Source organism: Pleurodeles waltl, chromosome 2_2 (genome assembly GCF_031143425.1).
Source record: "Pleurodeles waltl isolate 20211129_DDA chromosome 2_2, aPleWal1.hap1.20221129, whole genome shotgun sequence".
Classification (NCBI taxonomy): domain Eukaryota; kingdom Metazoa; phylum Chordata; class Amphibia; order Caudata; family Salamandridae; genus Pleurodeles; species Pleurodeles waltl.
This window is the reverse complement of record NC_090439.1, coordinates 894,929,066-894,945,294: the sequence shown is the minus strand read 5'-3', so window position 1 is coordinate 894,945,294 and position 16,229 is coordinate 894,929,066. Positions and strand designations below refer to the sequence as shown.

The following is a 16,229-nucleotide window of genomic DNA, read 5'->3' as shown; positions in this document are numbered from 1 at the left end:
GTGTAAAGTAACTTTCTCCTACCCCTGTGCCCCTATGCGCCTTTGTCTTCTCCCTTCCCCTTAGCCTCTAAACCTCACTCCTGGTTCTTAAGTCTTGTTTTGATTGAATTTATGTTACTTGTATCCATATTATGTCAAGTGAGATGTAAGGGTTGTTACAATGTAAAGCACTCTAATACCGCTTGGTGATGCAGCGCTATAGAAAAAAGTAGGCACAGTCATTGGAAGAAGACCATAAAAACTATAAAACTGAAATAAAAGTAGAAACCCTAATTGCCAATCTCCGTTTTGCACCCCAGTAGAAGTATCATCAATGACAGAAGAGGCCAGGTGAAAAAGCAACACTACTCCTTAATCCGGAAAAGCTTCCCCTCACAAAATAAGCAAGCTCCAATATTTGGAAAGGTGCAGTTTTTATGTCGATTTTATATACATTAACCATTGCAAAGCTGAATTCTTTTGACTTTACTGAGCCCTTTGTCTGATTTCACATCTGATTCCAGACTGGCGCTGCTTCAGTCTGGGACCAAGATGGAGAGGCAGGATGCTTCTTTATTCTTGTTTTTTAGGTCTGGTGTTAGCCAAGACAGTTGGATTTTTACAGAAATTACATGTATAATATACTTACTTAAAGGGGCTTTTAGCTGGCTCTCTTCTTCCTCTGGTGTGTTGTATTATTCACATTTGTCTTCCACTCACTGCAACATACAGCAAGGGACAGTGGATCAGCCTACTTCAGCCTCTGGCTACCTTCATTTTGAGTGCCTGCATTTTGCTTCAGATAGTTCTCTTCAGTGCCAGTGTTTTTGTTTGTACTTAATTATTATTTTAGTGTTGCCTGTGTGTTTACACCCTGATGTGATAACAGAATGCTTTCTAACAGATCTTCACAACACAGGATGCATTCCAGCTTTATTAGTTCCTTTCTTCTGCTAATGGTGTTGTAAATCCCATTTGGAGCTGCCTTTCTTTATCTGCTTGCTGTTATATCAGAGTATGCTAGACAGCACACAATAAAATGCATTTTTAGTTGCACTCCTATGTGTATTTTAATTGAGGACCTCAACTATACTAGTGCACAAAAATAGTCTATGTGTCCTGCTTGTATGTCTTTATACTTTGCTTTCAGTGCTGTCGTATGTCGTGCTTATATAGATATTTATAAATATAAGTTTATATATTGTACTAGTTGCATCCATGCTGTGCCATCTATCCATCGATCTAGCTATCCATCTATCTAACTTTGCAACTCTATCTATCTATGCAACCCTATTTGTCTGTGTACCTGTCTATAGACCTATCTGCCTGTGTATCTATCTACCTGTCTATCTATCTGGCTATCTATCTATCTATCTATCTATCTATCTATCTATCTATCTATCTTTGCAAGTATATCTATATTTGCAAGTCTCTCATTCTATCTAGCTTTGCAAGTCTATCTATCCATCTATCTATGCAACCCTATTTGTCTAGCTACCTGTCTATATGCCTGCCTATCTATCTATCTATCTATCTATCTATCTATCTATCTATCTATCTATCTATCTATCTATCTTTGCAACTGTATCAATCTTTGCATATCTATCTATCTATCTATCTATCTATCTATCTATCTATCTATCTATCTATCTAGCTATCTATCTAGCTATCTATCTTTGCAAGTCTATCAACCTTCCTATGCAGGTTTATTATTATATCTATATTTGCAAGTCTATCAACCTATCTATTTATCTTTCTATCTGTCTCTGCAAGTTTACAATTCTACTATCTATATTTGCAAGTCTGACATTCTATCTATCTTTTATCTCTTTCATCTATTATCTATCATCTATTATCTATCTATACAACCCCCTTGGTCTGAATTTATGAGCCTTTGTCTGCTTTGCTACCCTCTCTATTTATATATGTTTTCAACCATCACTATCTATTCGAAATAAAGATTTAGAAAAACATTACTAAAAAGCATTAGCAGAGGCAAGAGGCTGGCAGCCAACACAAGACTGATTGGCTTTTTAGGTTAGTGTTAGCTTGACCTTTTGATTTTCTTATAATGATGTGTATAACATAGTTACTTATAGAGGTTTTCAGCCATACTTCATCCATAAGTATGTTGTTGTGTTTACATTTTTCTTCCACCTGCTGCCCAGTACAGCCATTGTCTGACATCACTGTGAGTTACAACATGCTTCCCTTTTACAAGAAGCACATCCATATACAATGTAGTACACTTTAGTTCTGAGGACTACTATGATAACCTGTGCCTTTTAGGACAAAAAGAATTGTTCCTTTACTCATTTTTTTTTAATTGCAGAGGGACGGACAGCTTCCCAACAATCAGGTTGTGCAAAAACTATGCCAGACCAAAACAAGAATTGGCAAGGATTTGGGGGGGGGGGACGGGGGAGGGGGAAGGATGGCGGCCGGCTAAGGAGCTGGCTGCAGGAATGCTCAGACGGACTTGCGCTATGAGGCTATCATAGCGACTTATCGCTGGCGAATTAGGGCTTCGGAGGTGTGACGTGCGGTGGAGAGGAGGCGGAGAGCGGGAAATACCGCGTTGCCCCCTGGTGTTGTTAATAGTTCTTTAGACTTTCATCGTGCTTTGGAGGAAAGTCGGGATAAGCTGGGAAGAGGAGGGAATGGGGCACTTGGGAAAGCTAGTAAAAAAAGTTCCTGCCTATTCTGTAAGAAGCGGTAGAAATGCAGCAATAGTTGCAGTAACTAATGAAGATATAGAAGAGAGGTACGAGTCTCCCTTAAAACAAAAGGTAGTGAGGAATAAAGGTGGATGGAATATTAATACAAATAAATCTAAAAAGAAGGCTCCTTTGGATAAGTTAGCTTCTATAAGCAGTACGAAAGCAAAGATTACCCCGTCGCTTAGAACGTATTTTAGAATCCTTCCTGGGGTATCTGGAGTGCCAACTTGTCAGATATTAGCGCAAAAAGAGGAGGAAGAAATGGCCCAGGGTGGTGGCCAGGACGGTGCTCTAGACGAAGCTACAGTGAGAGAAACTTTGTTAATCCAACCTGTCCAACAGGCTCAATGTGATCTAGAAATTGGGAGCTCTCACAATGATGAACTAGACCCAATCTTGGTCTTATCTGACCTGGAAGATAAATCGCCGGACAATTATACTGATCTTTCTGCAAGTATACAAAATCCCTTTTCAGATCCAGGGCCAGAGCAGCAGGGGTTACAGGACAGGATGGTCGATGTGGGGACATCGAAAAGAGAGGGAAACCAACAGGGGAGAAGGAGAAACTCCGAAGTTGACGCTAGTCACTCAATTACTGAGATGTTGAGACTTCAAATACCAATCAGCTAGAAATCAAAACCCTCAGTGAATGTCTTGGTAAGAAAATTGACGAATTGGCAGGGTGGACGGCTGCTCTAGAGGTGGAAGTAGGAGATCTGAAGACCGCAGTAGTGGAAAATAAGGAAATGATTCAAAGTTTCTAAATAAGAGAGATGGAAGTTATGGCCAAGTTGGAATCCCTGGAAAATAATCAAAGGAGGAACAATCTGCGATTTCTGAGAATTCCTGAGAGATTGGAAGTGGCGACTTGAAAGGTTTTGTGGTTCGATTAAGAAAAACAGTGGTCCTACCTGAAGAGCTTGATGCTGACATTGCAAAAGACATTCAGAGAGTACATAGGGTTCAGGCAAAAATGCCGCCCACCAGGGATAAACCCAGGAAGATATTGGTTGGTTTTTCAAACTTACGCGATTAAAGAACAGGTTTTAGTAGCGGCACTAAAAAAGAAATTGCTTTCGGTGCACGGGTACCCTTTGAGATTAGATTGGATCTTGCAAGTGCACCGCTAAACAAGCAATGGGAAAATAATTGATTCATTGAAGAAGTTGGGGGCAACCGCCCAATTAAGGTTCCCGGCTTCCTTAAGAGTGATGGCTAGCAACAAAATGTATGGCTTTAGGGATTGTAGTGAGGTGATGAATTAATTAGGAGTTTAGAGATGGCTGCTGGTCCTGCACTGGTCCCCCCCGTATTAGCCCACGGTCAGTTGGCTAGAAGATAAGTTATGATTGAAGCGAGTGCGACAGTGGCGACACCTGGTTGGGAGAGTCATGGGGGGTTTTCCCAGGGTAATCAGAGGTGGGATAGGTTGGGGAGGGGTGGGGCAGAGTGGGTGTGGGGGCCACAGGGTGGGGTGCATAAGGGAAAAAGAAAAAAAAATAGAAAATTGGTCCTTAGAAATGTAGAATATGAGCTATGAGGGAGGGGAAAGATGGAATCAGTACAGGTTTGGTTGTAAATTAGGACGATGATAGGTAAGGTCTTAAACTTCCTGTCGTGGAATGATAATGGTTTACATCTAAAGAGCAGGCAAAGAAGGCTGCAGATATTGTGGTTTTACAGGAAACACACTTATCTCGGCAGGAATGTCTGGATGTATTTAAGTCAAATAAATGGTTACAACAGGTAGTAAGCTCTGATAATGCAGGAGGCAGCAAGGGGGTGGCCATTCTAATTAAAAATCACCCCAATATTTCTTTTGAGGCGGGTCTAACAGATAAATCTGGGAGGTGGGTAGTAGGTAGGTTACGGGTATATGATTCCGCTTCTATACTGGTGGGGTACTATAGGCATAATAGAGACAATGCCGCCCTGTTGGTAGAGCTATTTCAAATTCTATTACAATATCAGGATCCAATAATTTGGATGGGGACTTCAATGTAGTGCTGAATTATGAGCTTGATAGGTCCTCACATAACAGATCACTTATTAATGAGAGGATGCAGGCCCAGGTACGTTCAATGATGGCTCAATTTGGTCTATGCAATATATGGAGAGAGATGATGGGGTTTAGGAGAGGATACACCTACAACAATAAAAAGTATAGACACCAGTCAAGGAGTGATTATATACTAATTGATGAAGGTTTAAGAGACAATGTGGAGAGGTAGTGCATGTAGGGGCTCATCTATCGGACCACCCTGCAACTAGTTTGAAAATTAGGCTTTCAATAAATGGAGAAGAAAGTAGATGGACGTTAGATAGATCGTTATTACTAGATGAGAAAGTGGTAGCCGAGTTACGAGAGGTAACAGAAAAAGTTTTTAGCTTCAATAGAGGGTAAACCGCATTAGCAATGGTGTGGGATGCTTTTAAAGCTTTCTTAAGGGGAAGACTGATAAGGGTTGCAGGATTTAAGAGGAAAGCTTATAAGGAGGAGGCTAGATCCCTACAAAATCAGATTTGCCAAATTGATCGGAGGCTGTTATATTTATTTATGCCTAGAGGACGATGAAGTGAAACAGTTACGGTTAGAGAATCAGTTGGCCTGACATGATTTGGCCGCAGTAATAGATAGAAGGACTAGGCTGAGATATGAGGCTAATAGGAGGGTGCACTTTGAGTATGGAGAGAATTGTGGTAAGACGCTGGCCTGGAATACGAAAACTGATTTAGTTAGAAATAGGGTGACAGAAATTAGAGACAAGATCTCTGGAGAGGTAAGGAGAAGTTGGAAGGAGGTAGGGGAAAGCTTTTTTTAGGTTCTTTAAGGAGTTATAGACAGAAGATTTAGAGGTACAACCAGACTCAGTAAAGGCATGGGTCGGGAAGCTAGGCCTAGCTTTTCTAAATGAGGAAGAAAAATCAATAATGATATGATTAAGATCCGGGAAGTGGAGCAAATCTTAAAAGTAGGGGAATCGGGTAAAGCTCCAGGCCCGGATGGGCTACCCATGGAAGTGTACAGAGTTCTGGGGAGTACCATAGAGGAATATTTTGCGGAGCTATCTAATGACATCTTAGATGGTGGTATGCTCCCTCCGTTGTGGAAGGCAACTATTATCACAATAATTTTAAAGCCAGGTAAAGATCCAAGAAAGTGTGATTCTTACTGTCCGATATCACTTCTCAATTGTGAATATAAAATCTTTGCAAAAATTCAGGCAGAAAGGCAATGGGGAGTAGCGGGAAAGCTCATACACACAGACCAGAAAGGATTCTTAAAAGGAAGACAGATGCATGAACTGACACAGGGTCTGGTAGGGATAACTGATCTCGCCTGCACATGCAAAGCCCCATTGGCGAAGGTAATGGTTAATGCCACAAAGGCTTTTGACAGGGTTAATTGGGGCTACTTAATTACTCTTTGTGAAAGGTATAACCTGGGTCAAAAGTTCACTAAGGTGCTACAAAAGATTTATCAGGACGCAGGCGGAAGGGTCCTGGTGAACAGCTCCCTAACCCCCCTGTTTAAGATTAAAAGAGGAATGAGACAGGGATGTCCTCTTTCCCCATTACTCTTTGATCTGTAAATTAAGCCCTTGGCATGCCGACTTAGAAGTGAGCGGAGAATAACCCAACTTACGTGTAGGAGTCTATCAAGAAAGGTGGCTTTATATGCGGATGACTTATTGATCTATACAGCTAATTTAAGTCAAGAGTCTATCAAGAAAGGTGGCTTTATATGTGGATGACTTATTGATCTATACAGCTAATTTAAGTCAAGCTAGACCAGCCCTGGAAGAAGCGATAGTGGAATTTGGGAAGATTTCAGGATATGAGGTTAATGAGGAAAAAATTGAGGTTATGACTTGGAACATGGATGTTGGTAGGATGGCAACTAAAAAGGAGGTGAAATATTTGGGAATCACTATTACACGTGATATAAACAAGTTGGGTGAAACAAACTTTATGAGCCTACTTAAGGTCACAGGCCAGCTAATGAAGAGTTGGATGAATCGCCGTCTTACTATCGGGGGTCGGGTGAACTTAATCAAGATGGCAATTCCACCCAAGTTTACATTCCTCTTCAATTCAGTCCCGTTAATATTTAATAGGAAATTCTTAGAGAGGCTTCAGGGGAAAATTAGTAGCTTTATTTGGGCTGCAAAAGGTGTCCGCATTGCCTGGAAAAAGTTGAGAAGAAAGAAAGAGAAAAGGGGGCTGGCTTTACCAGACGTGCAAAGTTATGCATGGGCATTCTTTTTTAAAAATGCAAAGGAGTTGCTGAATGAGCCTGGTTGTTCAGAGTTGGGGAAGATATTTAAAGTAATGACAGAGATAAATGGTGGAGGGCAGGCAGGTTATTTATATAAATTTGGAGACCCAAATATTTTCAAGAAAGTGAGATTCAAGGTGCTCCAAGATGCAGCAAGGCTTTGGTATGAGGTGAGGAGGGCCACAAACCTGCCATACAACAGTGGGAATGCTCCCATCTGGGATTCACCAGGCTCTCCAGTCTGGACTAATGACATCTTAGCCGCCCCTTTGAAGGAGGCAGGTCTTGTAGACTGGAACCATTTTGGTACAACGGGGAAATACGGTCATATGAAAATCTGAATAGGGAGACAGGGGGTAAACTCTTTAAGTGTAAATACCTCCAGATAACAAGTTGGGCAAAAAGTGTGAAGGAGGTGCTAGGGGGCTCGAACGATATGGAGGATCAACTTAATACATCAATCCCTTTAAAGAAAGAAGTGGCAATATAGTATTGGCTGATAACGGAGAGTGCGGAGGGTGAATTTACCCTCCCAGAAGAAATTTGGAGGGAACGATTACCGGGAGCTCAGTTGAAGAAGTTATGGCAAGTATCTATGTCTCTTTTATATAATACAGTTAAACCCGCTGCTCTAAGGAGAAATCATTTGTTTACTGTCCATAGAGTTTTTTGGTCACCAGCAAGACTTTCCAGAATGAAGCATGACTCGGTGGTTAGTTGTATATAATGTGGGTTGATGACCACCGATGATCTCCATATGTTCGTGGAATGTCCCCAGCTCGGGACATTTTGAGAGAAGGTTGGTGAAGCAATAAGTGAGATTTTACAAGTAAGCTTTGAGGTAAGCACACGGACAGTAATTTTTGGGTGTTTGTACGATTCACCGGCGAGGAAGAGCGATGAAGCAAAACTATTAGTTCGATGGCATCTGTCGCTGTAGATACGCATGTTCTGCAATAGCTCGCCATCTGGTGTTGGGCCGGAGTGTTACAAGTTGTTTTTCTTCGAAGAAGTCTTTCGAGTCACGGGACGAGTGACTCCTCCTTTTGTCTCCATTGCGCATGGGCGTCGACTCCATCTTCGATTGTTTTTTTTCCGCCATCGGGTTCGGACGTGTTCCTGTCGCTCCGAGTTTCGGAACGGAAAAAATAGTTAATTTCGGAAGATTTTCGTCGGTATTGTTGCGTTCGGGATCGGCGTACTTAGATTTCACACCGCATCGAAGATCGAAGAGCTCCGGTGCCCTTCGGGGTAGTTTTTCGATCCTCCGTCGGGGCCTGGTCGGCCCGACCGCGTGCTGAAGAACGCCGATGGAACGGACCCCGTTCCGTTTCTGCCCCAAATGCCACAATAAATACCCCTACACAGACCAACACTTGGTCTGCAACCTGTGCCTGTCACCTGAGCACAGCGAAGACACCTGCGAGGCCTGTCGTGCGTTCCGGTCCCGAAAAACACTCCGAGACCGTCGAGCCAGAAGACTTCAGATGGCGTCCGCACCGACAGCCCACCGGGAGTTCGAGGAACAGGAAGAGGAAGGTACCTTCTCGATCCAAGACTCAGACTCCGAAGGATTCGACGATACACAAACCGTGAGTAAGACGTCGAAAACCACACAGAGAAACATTTACAAGGCCCAGGGGACGCCACTGCCACCAGGCCATGGCTCGACCCATAAATTCGGTGACCGACCGTCGGCACCGAAAAAGGCCCAAACAGTGCCGAGATCGTCCGACTCCGGTCGAGACACCGGCACGCAGCCTTCTCGGGACCGAGAAAGTGCTGGAGACAAGCCTCGACACCGAGATGCCGGTGTGGACACGGCTCGACGCCGAGACAGCGGCACCGAAACAGATCGACGCCGAGAGGTTTCGGCCCCGAAAAGGAAAAAAGTCACCTCGGAGCCGAAAAAACACGCAGACAAAGTTTCGATGCCGAAACAAACTGCAAGAGACCCAGCTTCAGGCTCTTATACAGAAGAGCACTCGCTAACCTCCCAAATGCAGAAGCATAGGTTTGAGGAAGAGCTACAAGCAACTGATGTGGACCATACGCAAAAGCGTATCTTCATTCAGCAGGGGACAGGAAAAATAAGCACCCTTCCTCCCATTAGGAGAAAGAGAAGGTTGGAGTTCCAGACGGAACAAACACCACAACCAAAAGTGGTGAAAAGAGTTACGCCACCACCCTCTCCTCCGCCCGTGATTAACGTTTCACCAGGACAAACTCCATCACACTCCCCAGCTCACACCACCATGAGCCAGGGTGACCAAGATCAGGACGCATGGGACTTATACGACGCCCCAGTGTCAGATAACAGTCCGGAGGCATACCCTACAAAGCCATCTCCACCAGAAGACAGCACCGCGTACTCTCAAGTGGTGGCTAGAGCAGCACAATTTCACCACGTAAGCCTCCACTCAGAACAGGTCGAGGATGATTTCTTATTCAACACACTCTCCTCCACCCACAGCTCATACCAAAGCCTGCCTATGCTCCCTGGTATGCTCCGGCACGCAAAAGACATCTTTAAGGAGCCGGTCAAAAGTAGGGCAATCACACCAAGGGTGGAAAAGAAGTATAAGCCGCCTCCTACGGACCCGGTTTTCATCACTACACAGCTGCCACCAGACTCTGTCATTGTAGGAGCAGCTAGGAAGAGGGCCAACTCTCACACATCTGGAGATGCACCACCCCCAGATAAAGAAAGCCGCAAGTTCGATGCAGCTGGTAAAAGAGTCGCAGCACAAGCTGCAAACCAGTGGCGCATCGCGAACTCCCAGGCACTTCTTGCGCGCTATGACAGAGCCCATTGGGATGAGATGCAGCATCTCATTGAACATCTGCCCAAGGACTTACAAAATAGGGCAAAACAAGTGGTTGAGGAGGGACAGACCATTTCCAACAACCAGATCCGCTCCTCCATGGACGCTGCAGATACAGCTGCACGGACAATTAATACATCTGTAACTATCAGAAGGCATGCATGGCTCCGAACGTCTGGATTTAAACCAGAGATTCAACAAGCAGTTCTCAATATGCCTTTTAATGAAAAAGAACTGTTCGGTCCAGAAGTGGACACAGCGATTGAGAAACTCAAAAAAGATACGGACACTGCCAAAGCCATGGGCGCACTCTACTCCCCGCAGAGCAGAGGGAATTACAGCACATTCCGTAAAACGCCCTTTCGAGGGGGGTTTCGGGGTCAAAGCACACAAGCCAGCACCTCACAAGCCACACCGTCCAGTTACCAGGGACAGTATAGAGGAGGTTTTCGGGGACAATATAGAGGAGGGCAATTCCCTAGAAATAGAGGAAGATTCCAAAGCCCCAAAACCCCTACTACTAAACAGTGACTCACATGTCACTCACCCCCTCCACACAACACCAGTGGGGGGAAGAATAGGTCATTTTTACAAAGCATGGGAGAAACTCACTACAGACACTTGGGTTCTAGCAATTATCCAACATGGTTATTGCATAGAATTTCTACAATTCCCTCCAAACATACCACCAAAAGCACAAAATTTAACAACACACCATTCCAATCTCCTGGAGATAGAAGTGCAGGCACTATTGCAAAAGAATGCAATCGAATTAGTGCCAAACACACAAATAAACACAGGAGTTTACTCACTGTACTTTCTGATACCAAAGAAGGACAAAACACTGAGACCAATCCTAGACCTCAGAGTAGTAAACACTTTCATCAAATCAGACCACTTCCACATGGTCACACTACAAGAAGTATTGCCATTGCTAAAACTACACGACTACATGGCAACTTTAGACCTCAAGGATGCTTATTTCCATATACCAATACACCCATCGCACAGGAAATACCTAAGATTTGTATTCAAAGGAATACATTACCAATTCAAGGTACTGCCTTTCGGATTAACAACCGCACCAAGAGTCTTTACCAAATGTCTAGCGGTAGTCGCTGCACACATAAGAAGGCAGCAAATACATGTGTTCCCATATTTGGACGACTGGCTAATCAAGGCCCATTCGTTCATACAGTGCTCAAATCACACAAATCAGATCATACAAACCCTCTTCAAACTCGGGTTCACAGTCAACTTTACAAAATCCAACATTCTGCCGCGCAAGGTACAACAATACCTAGGAGCCATAATAGACACATCAAAGGGAGTAGCCACTCCAAGTCCACAAAGAATTCAAAATTTCAACACCATCATACAACGCATGTATCCAACACAAAAGATACAGGCAAAGATGGTATTACAACTCCTAGGCATGATGTCTTCATGCATAGCCATTGTCCCAAACGCAAGACTGCACATGAGGCCCTTACAACAATGCCTAGCATCACAGTGGTCTCAAGCACAGGGTCACCTTCTAGATCTGGTGTTAATAGACCGCCAAACTTACCTCTCGCTTCTGTGGTGGAACAACATAAATTTAAACAAGGGGCGGCCTTTCCAAGACCCAGTGCCACAATACGTAGTAACAACAGATGCTTCCATGACAGGGTGGGGAGCACACCTCGATCAACACAGCATACAAGGACAATGGAACGTACATCAAACAAAACTGCATATCAATCACCTAGAACTTCTAGCAGTTTTTCAAGCACTAAAAGCCTTCCAACCAATAATAGTTCACAAATACATTCTCGTCAAAACAGACAACATGACAACAATGTATTATCTAAACAAGCAGGGGGGGACGCACTCCACGCAGTTAAGCCTGCTAGCACAAAAAATTTGGCATTGGGCAATTCACAACCAAATTCGCCTAATAGCACAGTTTATACCAGGGATCCAAAATCAACTCGCAGACAATCTCTCTCGAGATCATCAACAGGTCCACGAATGGGAAATTCACCCCCAAATTCTGAACACTTATTTCAAACTCTGGGGAACACCTCAGATAGACTTGTTTGCGACAAAGGAGAACGCAAAATGCCAAAACTTCGCATCCAGATACCCACACAAACAATCCCAAGGCAATGCCCTATGGATGAACTGGTCAGGGATATTTGCTTACGCTTTTCCTCCTCTCCCTCTCCTTCCTTACCTGGTAAACAAACTCAGTCAAAGCAAACTCAAACTCATATTGATAGCACCAACTTGGGCAAGGCAACCCTGGTACACAACGCTGCTAGACCTATCAGTAGTACCCTGCATCAAATTGCCCAACAGGCCAGATCTGTTGACACAGCACAACCAAAAGATCAGACACCCAGATCCAGCATCGCTGAATCTAGCAATCTGGCTCCTGAAATCCTAGAATTCGGGCACTTACAACTTACCAAAGAATGTATGGAAGTCATAAAACAAGCCAGAAGGCCATCCACCAGGCACTGTTATGCAAGTAAATGGAAGAGGTTTGTTTGCTACTGCCATATTAATCAAATACAACCATTACACACAACTCCAGAACATGTAGTGGGTTACTTGCTTCACTTACAAAAATCTAACCTAGCTTTCTCTTCCATTAAAATACACCTTGCAGCAATATCTGCATACCTGCAGACTACCTATTCAACTTCCCTATATAAGATACCAGTCATTAAAGCATTCATGGAGGGCCTTAGGAGAATTATACCACCAAGAACACTACCTGTTCCTTCATGGAACCTAAATGTTGTCCTAACTAGACTTATGGGTCCACCTTTTGAACCCATGCACTCCTGCGACATACAGTTCCTAACCTGGAAGGTGGCATTTCTCATCGCCATTACTTCCCTAAGAAGAGTAAGCGAGATTCAGGCGTTTACAATACAGGAACCTTTTATACAACTACACAAAAATAAAGTCGTCCTAAGGACCAATCCTAAATTTTTGCCAAAGGTTATTTCACCGTTCCATCTGAATCAAACAGTGGAACTTCCAGTGTTCTTTCCACAGCCAGATACCGTAGCTGAAAGGGCACTACATACATTAGATGTCAAAAGAGCATTGATGTATTACATTGACAGAACAAAAAACATCAGAAAGACTAAACAACTCTTTATTGCATTTCAAAAACCTCATGCAGGAAACCCAATCTCAAAACAAGGTATAGCCAGATGGATAGTTAAATGCATCCAAATCTGCTACCTTAAAGCTAAACGACAGCTGCCCATTACACCAAGGGCACACTCAACCAGAAAGAAAGGTGCTACCATGGCCTTTCTAGGAAACATCCCAATGCAAGAAATATGTAAGGCAGCCACATGGTCTACGCCTCACACATTCACCAAGCACTACTGTGTAGACGTGTTATCCGCACAACAAGCCACAGTAGGTCAAGCTGTATTAAGAACATTATTTCAGACTACTTCCACTCCTACAGGCTGATCCACCGCTTTTGGGGAAATAACTGCTTACTAGTCTATGCAGAACATGCGTATCTACAGCGACAGATGCCATCGAACTGAAAATGTCACTTACCCAGTGTACATCTGTTCGTGGCATCAGTCGCAGTAGATTCGCATGTGCCCACCCGCCTCCCCGGGAGCCTGTAGCAGTTTGGAAGTTACCTTCAATTATTTATATATGTGTCATCTCAACCTTAAATAGGTGCATACTTAGTCACTCCATTGCATGGGCACTATTACTACAATTCAACTCCTACCTCACCCTCTGCGGGGAAAAACAATCGAAGATGGAGTCGACGCCCATGCGCAATGGAGACAAAAGGAGGAGTCACTCGGTCCCGTGACTCGAAAGACTTCTTCGAAGAAAAACAACTTGTAACACTCCGGCCCAACACCAGATGGCGAGCTATTGCAGAACATGCGAATCTACTGCGACTGATGCCACGAACAGATGTACACTGGGTAAGTGACATTTTCATTTTATATTTTATTATTGGCCAGGAGAGAGATTTGTAAGAAGTGGAACAGTCTTTTCCCCCCTCTTTTAATAGAGTGGAAGGACTCACTACTATATAATTTAAATTGGTTTCTAGAGAAGATAATAAGAAAAATAGGTTTTGGAATCCATTGAAACGACGGGTGAATCAGTAGCGAGGCAGATCTATTCCTATATAACTTGCCTGTTCTAATGATTACACGACCTGCTGGAAGCAATGGTCTGCTCTTGAAGTAGGCAGTAGAACTGAAGGAAGGTGGGAATTGAGGCAAGACTGGGGGTCCCAGGCACGCTGAGAAATAGAAGAGCAAAACCTCTCTGAAAAAAAACCCTTCTCAGTTGGTGAATGAGGACCAAAAAAAACAAGAATTGCCAAAATCAAAAGACTGTTAGACATCACTAGACCTCTTGGCTTTGCCAATGCTTCTTTTACATGAGCAGAGATAATGCTTTCATTGTCATGTCTTTAAAACTGAATTAGGGGAGAAAAGGATTGGAAGGATGCGTTGATCCTCTCTATTTTCACATATCAGTTCCAATGAGATAAGGAGCAGGCAAGAACCAAGGTCAAGCCTTGCATGACTCAACAACCTAACTCTATTAGCAATGTACATGGACAGATTTCAAAGCGATCAAGGGGAAGGTGGGAATACTTAACCTGACAGGCAGTTTTAAAGCAGATATTTATGTATTTACAAAAGTTATAGGAGTGGCCTCAGCTCTGGTAAAGTGAGCATGAATCCCATCAGAGGTGAAGATGTTATGAAGCTTGTAGCAATGAATGATCCAGGAAAATATCAAAGTTTTCAATGTGGACTTGCCCGAATCCTTCACACTTGTGGGTATAAAGAGGGCCTGTGGAGAGAAGTCCTACCAAAGGACACCTTCAAGTGCAAGAGAGCAAGAAGCGTCTGCAGTGATCTCAGCACCCGAGTCATAAACTAGGGGCAGATTACAGAAAAGTGGTGCTGAAACTAGTGTAGCTCCACTTTCCTTGCACCCCTTAGCACCCCCCAACCGCCACCATGTGTGCGCCGTATTTAGCGCAGGGTAAAAGCAATAGTGTACTTTTTTTTACGCTATTGATGTATTCTGCAGGAGTAGAGCCATAATGTTGGCGCTACTCCTGCAGAGGTTTAGTGCCTGCTCTGAGCAGGCATTAAAAGTGCTGAAAAAATGGTGCAAGCAAATCTCTTAGATTTTCTTGCACCGTTTTTTGGACACCTCTAATGGGGGAACGTCCCCCTTGCATACATTATGCCTGGCGCAGGCATAACGTGGCGCAAGGGTTTACAAAGTGGCACCATGCATGCAGTGACCTACTTTGTGAATATGGCGCATGGAAAATGCCACTTTAGCGCCGCCCTATTGTAAAATAAATGACACTATGGCGGAGCTAAAGTGATACTACGGGCTCTTAAATCTGCCCCTAGATATTATGGACGGGAGCTGTGAGATGATGCATCCATCTGTATAATCAAATCAACAATTGTAAACCCTGTAGTAATGTAACAGCCGCATACGTCAGATACAGATAAATGCCTAGAATGAAATTTATCCTCAGTACCTAAGAATCTTTTTGCTTGAATTCAACTGTTTCCAAGAAACTGAACCTCATAAGTCATGTCCTCCAGCTTCAAATATGAAAGTAGATTCGAAGAACTAACAACCATGGCACTTGGTCATTTGTTTATTTTACCCTGACAGCCATATAATCATGTCTTAAAAATGATTTAAATTGTCTCTTCAAGATTGGAATTTAAATAACTGCAGCATTATTAACTCATGTGTTTTACCATGCATCCAACGTGGGGCACAGAATAGCATTAAGTGCATTTTGGTCTCATTCGTTCTTAATTAAATGTTTGGCCTCCTGAGACCTGCCATCTGCAGGGTACAAATATGGATGCTACGTTTTTGTAGAGTTCTCCAGTTACTATGATATTATGAGGCAAATGTATGGGAAGTGGTGCTGCACCGAGTGCAGCGCCACTTTCCCTGTGCCCCTTAGCACCCCCTACCGCCACCATGTGTGCGTCGTATTTAAAATACAATGCACCATGGCACAGGGTGGGGGCAATAGCGTCATTCAATGTGACGCTATTGATGTACTCTGCAGATGACGCCAAAATATTGGCGCTACTCCTGCAGAGTACATAGGGCCCCATTCTAAAGAATGGAAGCCCCCTTTTAATGCCTGCTCTTGGGCAGGTGTTAAAAGTGCCGTAAAAAAATGCGTATGGAAATCTCATAGATCTTCTTATGCCATTTTTCTGGTCCCCTAACGGGGGAACGCCTCCTTTGCATAGGCATAATGTAGCGCAAAGGGTTACAGAGTGGCTCAATGCATGCATTGCACCACCCTGTAAATAAGGCGCTGAGATTTCGGCCTCGTTGGGTCACATTAACATAAAAAACAATGACTTT

At 43.6% G+C, this 16,229-nt stretch overlaps 1 protein-coding gene across 1 annotated transcript in view; it reads right to left on the bottom strand.

Moving 5' to 3' along the window:
* CTHRC1 (collagen triple helix repeat containing 1) overlaps positions 1-16,229 on the bottom strand; it is a 125,431-nt gene that overhangs the window by 27,551 nt on the left and 81,651 nt on the right. The gene's annotated exons all lie outside the window — the stretch shown is intronic.